Source organism: Vulpes vulpes, chromosome 15, assembly GCF_048418805.1.
Source record: "Vulpes vulpes isolate BD-2025 chromosome 15, VulVul3, whole genome shotgun sequence".
Lineage (NCBI taxonomy): Eukaryota > Metazoa > Chordata > Mammalia > Carnivora > Canidae > Vulpes > Vulpes vulpes.
The window spans coordinates 2675724-2681723 of NC_132794.1; positions in this window are offsets into that span (position 1 = coordinate 2675724).

The window sequence follows — 6000 nt, forward strand, 5'->3', positions numbered from 1 at the left end:
CAAGGGCCCCACCCACTCAGGTGTGTCTCCAGGTGTTCACATTGTGCACAAGCCATTCCTGTTGGGGCCTGGCAAGGCTCAGCGGTGCTTTGGCATGTCCACGGGCACAGGGCTGCTCCACTGAGTGATGAGATTCGGAGAGTTTGTTTCTTGGTCTCCTGGGTGAGGTTCCAGGGGCCGCCCAGAGCCATGACTGCTGCAGACCAAGGGGTGCCTGAGTTCTAGAGTGTGCAAGGTGGAGCCAAGCCCGGCACGCAGAGGAGCATGAGGGCCTAAGAAGGTGGCCTCTGGGGTCAGACACACCTGGGTGTGGTCCCTCGTCTGCAGCTTTCTAGGCCCGTGACCGTGGACAAGGGCTGCACCGTGCACACGGCGAGTGGACCAGCTGGCTCAAGGCTCAGCCGCTCGTCTCAGGCCTGTTGTTGAAAATACTGGCTCCGACAGCTTTCTACCTTCACTGGGTGTGTCCCCTTCCAGCCACAGGGCTCGCGTGTAAAGCCAGGGCTCCTAGGACCCGCCGGATCACGGATCGCGGGCTGTGAGCGGCACACGGGTGTGAACGCACCCCCACAACACAGCAGCCCTGCTGAGGTGCGGTTGGCACATGGAGAGACGCGCCTGACCGTGCGGTTCACTGAGGTTTGACCACACATGGATCTGTGGGGCCACCACCAAACCCAGCACAGTTGCCCCATGTCCCCCGGAAAGCCCCAGGTCCTCGGCAGGGGCACTTCCTGTTCCCCTGGCCTCCGGCAGCTGCTGACCTGCTTTCCGTCACTCTGTGGATCAATCGTGCATTTTCTGGAGTTTCCTATGAACCAGCCGTGCTGCGTGCGCCCCCCGCCCCCCCCCCCCCCCCCGTCTGTCCGGCTTCTTTCTCCCGCATCGTGGCGCGGCGGCTGGTCCGGGGGTGGCCGCCTCCCGTCCTGAGAGCGCTGCTCCCGCTGGGATGCACCAGGGTTTGTGATGCGCGCACCTGCCGGCGGGCGGGGGTCGGTCGGGTCTGCGCTGCTACACGTGCGGCCGAGGATGTGTGCCCGAGTCCGTGCGGATGTGTGTCCCTTCTCCGGGGAGAGGGAAGTGCAGTGGCTGCGTCCTCCGGCACCATCGCTGTTGGCTTCACAAGAAGCTGCCAAACCGCGACCCGAGCGGGCGTCCCAGGTGGCCCTACACCTTCCCGGCGCTCGGCTCTGGATGGTGCCCGTCTTTGGGGTTTTAGCCACTCTAGGAGGCACAGAGCGGTATCTTACTATGGCTTTATTTGGCATTTATTTTGCATTTTCCTGATGACTAGTGATGTCTAACATCTTTCCATGTGCTTATCGGTGATTCTGTTTTTCAAGTTTAAGTCTTTGCCCATTTTTAATTGGGCCGTTTGCATTCTTATTATTGAGTTGTAGGAACTCTTTATATATTTTGCATGTAAGTTTCTTGTCGTGTGTGGGCCCGTACACACGTGTGCATGTATAAACACCTTCACACAGGTGCGCGTACAGATCTGCACAGGTACGTGGGCACACACACATGCACACAGAGTGTTTCTCCCACCTGTGGCTCGCTTGTCACTGGAAGAGAGGAGTTCAGAGTTTTAATTTTTATGAAGTCTCATGTATTTTACCTTTTCTGTTGCTTCTCGTGTCCTAAGAGATCCCTGCTCCTCCCCCCACCCCCGCAACGTTGAGAGGACCTCCTGTGCTTCCTTCCAGAAGCTTCTCATGCATTCAGCTCTTGGTCCGCATCTACAACCCGCTTCGAGATTACTTTCTCCTGCGGTTTGGGGCCGCAGTGCCGGCTCACGTTTTCTCCCTGGGTCTCCAGTCGTCCCAGCACCATTTATGGAAAAGTCTCTCCTCTGCCCCCATGGAGTCAGTTTGAGACATTTGTCAGAAAATCAGCGTCAACGGAAGGGCCTATTTCCGGTCCCTGTTCCGTTCTGCGGAGCTGGACGTCTCTGCCGGGCAGTACCAGGCGGTCTGGATTATTTTAGCGTTACAGGCGGCGTCTTGGTGAGGCTGGGGAGCGTACATCTAATCCCGCTCGCCTTTCTCGACGTTAGTTTTGCTTTTGCGGGTCCGAATACATTTTGGAGTCATTGCTGTTCCCTACACGCTGTTCTGAGTCTGAGCATGTGTGTGGAGTCGGTGCTCGTTCTCTCCTGGAGGCTTGACGGAGCGCGGCGGCGAGCGTGCACGGGCCGGGGCCGCTTTGGGGGGGCTGTAAGCCGCACAGCCCGTCTGGTGGCCACCGGAGAGCCATGCAGTCCCCGTTTTATCTGAGCTTTGGAAGTTTGTTTTTCAAGACGACGGCACATTTCATCTGGCTCATTGGGTTTATTTCTCGGAGGCTCCCGATCGCCTCCTCGTCCCCTCTTACTGGACCGCAGCCTCGTCTCTGTCGCGTGGAGCCTCGTGCCGACCAGCACACGGCTTCCTCCGAGGCCCACATGCTGGTCCCGGTCGGCCGTCTGGCTCTTCACCTCGGGGCTCGCTCTTCCTTGCGTGTCTTCTGCGGGGCTGTGTTTTAAATGCTCCATTTCATCCCCACAAGGAGAGGGGCTGCAGCACTGCCTGGTCCACCTCCCACGGTTCACACTCTGGACACATGGCCACAACCTGCAGGGGGGAGGCTGTGGGCTTCAACAAAGCCGCCCACTTTTATCATATTCTTGAGAGCAGTGTTTGCATAAGATTTACGTCACGGTCACAACCATGACACAGGTTTGCAGACCAGCAGACCACAACAGCTTTCACCAAAGGATACAGAGACGGTCTTAGCGAGGACAGGTGGGCTCCCTGTCCCATGAGCTCCAAACCCGCACAGAGGTCGGGCCGTGTCCATCTGGGGGACTTTGCTTGTTCAGATGGGACTGGGGCAGCCGGCCGGTCGTGCTTGGAGGCTGCAGGTCCCTGGCCGTGCTCCGTGGCCCAGCAAGGCTGCAGCCTCTCCAGCCCTTTCTTCCACCTGCCACATGGCTGATGGCAGCACGTGCCCCAGGCTGTTGGCGGGGAGGGGGGCGTCCAGGCAGGTACGAGCAGAGTGTGACCCGGGGGGACACTGGGCCAGCGTGAGCTGCTGTTTGTTATTCCTCCTACAGAAGCTTCTCCCTGACGATGTGCAGCCTGGCGGCCAAGGTGTCAGCTCCCACCGGGCAGAGGCTTGGGGCTGGGTTTTGGGCCCAGGTCGGCTGAACCCCACTTCCAGCCCTGGGGCCTTGACGCACTGCTTGTCTGTGCCCTCTCACTGGGTCATCAGAAGACCCCAAAGAGCACGTGGGGGAAAGAAAGGGGTCCTGGGGTGTGTCCAACCATCCAAATGGGCATTGGGGCAGCTATCCCTGAGCTCAGGAACCTCAAGGTACAGAGTTGCCCAAAGGCACCCGCGCCAGCCAGTTTCTCCCGCCAGCCTCAGCCAGGGATCCTGCTGGCAGCGAGCTGGCCCGGAGTCTTGGCTTTGGATGGGGACTCCCGGCGTAGAGGGTGATGGATGGATGGAGGGGGTGGGAGCCCAGCTGGAAGGGCCTGGAGCCCTGCCGGCCACCACCCAGGAGCCCTCCACACGCCTACAGCTCCTGGGGGGCCTGCCCACCCTCTCTCGGGGCCGGGGCTGCAGGCAGGCTGTCCCCCGCCTTCGGGCCCGGGCACTGAAGACACCTCAGGGGCAACTTCCCTCTCCGGACGGGGTATAATTAATTCTCCTGAAATAGGCATGACGGCCCAGTAATCTTGGCCTGTCTGGGTCGGGTGGTGATTATCGCCTCTCGCAGGTGTGGCGTAGCATTGGCCACCGGGGATCCCGAGTGCTTGCAGACCTGGCGGGTGGTGCAGGGGAGGGTCAGGGGCAGCCGGGGTGGGGGGGTAGCTGCTGCCCACCACAGCCACCGCCCCACCCCGAGGCCGCGGGGTCAGGAGTCACGTACAGTTCCGAGGGGTGGGGTTGGTGCCGAGAGTGCGTGGCTGCTCACACAGGCTGGTGGCCAGGGTGCGGCCAGGCAGGGGGGTCAGTGAGGCTTGGATGGGCCAGGGGAGCTGCGTCTGAACGGAGTGCCAAGCCAGGTACCCCGGTGGGAGAGGGGACGCCCCTGCCACGCACACCCCAGAGACATCACCCCCACCAAGAGGAAGCCCTCGGAGCCTGGGTCACTGCCTGGGGATGCCACGGTCTGTGGCGAGGGGTCAGACAGGGAAGGGGTGCTGGCGGGGCCATCGCCTTGCTCACCCCTCTGTTCTGTGCTGTTTTGGGGTCCCTTCTCCCTCGCCTGGGCTGGCAGCAGCTGGCGTGGGAGTTGCAGGTGCAGAGGTGCCCCGGAGGCTGGGCTGCGGCCCCTTCCAAGCCAGGCCCTCCTCCCCTTCCCCTCCCAAAGCTCCTCCTGCAGCTCAGAGGGTCAGAGCCTCAGCGTCACCTGTGGAGGAGGCTGCAAGCACAGAAGCTTTGTCCCCACGGGGCTGCAAGTGGGGCAACAGGCCCCTGAGGTGAACCATGGGGTGCACAAAGCCCGTCGCCCTGAGCCAGCCGCAGCCTGTGCCCCGGGGCTCGCTCAGCCCGGCACCCACCCCCCTGCCCTGCTCAAGGTCCCTGGCCTATCTCCCAAGTTGAGCTAAGATCACCAGGGTGGACCCTGATCCCATAGGACTGGTGTCCTTACAAGAAGAGGGGACTTTGGACACACGTGGAGGGAAGCAGGCGGGCAGAGATGCGTGTGCCGTGGCCACAGGCCTGGGAGGCCGGGAGCGCCAGGGCAGCAGGTGCAGCAGGACGGGCCCTGCCCTAGAGCCTCTGGAGCTGGTGCGGCCCTGCTCGCACGGCAGGGCTGTGAGAGGGTAAATTGGGGGTGTTAGGCACCCCCCAGTCTGTGGCGTTGCCTCCCCAGCCCCGGGGAGCACACACGGAGGCCAACACAGGCAAGGCCCTGCCTCTGAAGGGTAAAGGCCTCCAGCATCCGGTCACAGGGACTCCTGGGCAGGGAGCTTCCATCTCATTTCTGGGGTCCCTGTCCCCTGCCCTCGCCACGCTCCGGGCCCCTGTTGTCCGGTGCTGATGCAGCTTCCTGAGGGAAGGGCCCCTCCTCCTCCTGCACCTGGGGAGCAGGGGCATCTTTAGAGAAACACAACGGCCCCCCTTCCCTGCTGACCCCTGCTCCCCCTTCCAACTGACCGTGGACAGTTGGGCGCCCAGCCCGGTCCTGTGCCCTCCCGTGGGAGGCGTCTAGATGTGCCCAGGCTTGGCATCAAGGGCTCGACCCTGGGGGGACACAGGGCACCCCTCCCTCTGCTTCCATCCCGTGGAGCTGTTGGGTAAGCAGAGCTGGCTGCCGCGAGGTTCAGAGAGCTGAGTGTGGGGCCAGTAGGCAGGGTGGCCCCCAGTCGGGGGCCCTAGCACCTCGTGCTGCCTCCCCAGCCTCAGTGGGGCAGGCTCAGGTGAGGGTGCCTGCCTCGGTGTGCTTGGGTGCACGGGCTGGCCAGTGGGACCCATCGGCTGTGCTGGGGTGACCTGCGGAGGGCGAGGGGAGGGCGTCCTCCTGGTGCAGAGGCTGCGGGAAGGCCACCGGGTGGGGAGGCCACACCACGGGTCTCCCCAGCCCTGCTCTGGGGCTCTGGGACCCCTGCAGCCAGACTCCCCGGCCGCTCCCCGCCCGCAGTCCTTCCCCTCTGGGGGCCGGCGACACCACTCTCGACCTGTACGTAAGAAGGACACCGAGTCCCCAGAGCCCCTGCTGCCCCTGAGTGCCTGGCCCCCTCCGAGCTGGGTGCCCCGGGCCTGGGAACGCGGCTGCGCTGGGTGACGGCCCGTGGTCTTCCCTTCCCTGGGAAAAAGGGAAATGAAAACACCGGGAGGAAGTGGTTTCCCACGTGGCAGAAAGTCACAAGCGTCCAGCATGTGGAAGGCGGCGGTGGGGACGGCGGGCACTCGGGCCCCTGGGGAGGAGGGCCGGGCCCCCAGCCCCCCGCAGCCGGGTCCGTGGACACACGGAGACCTCTGGGCTGCCGGGAGAGCCGCGGGGGC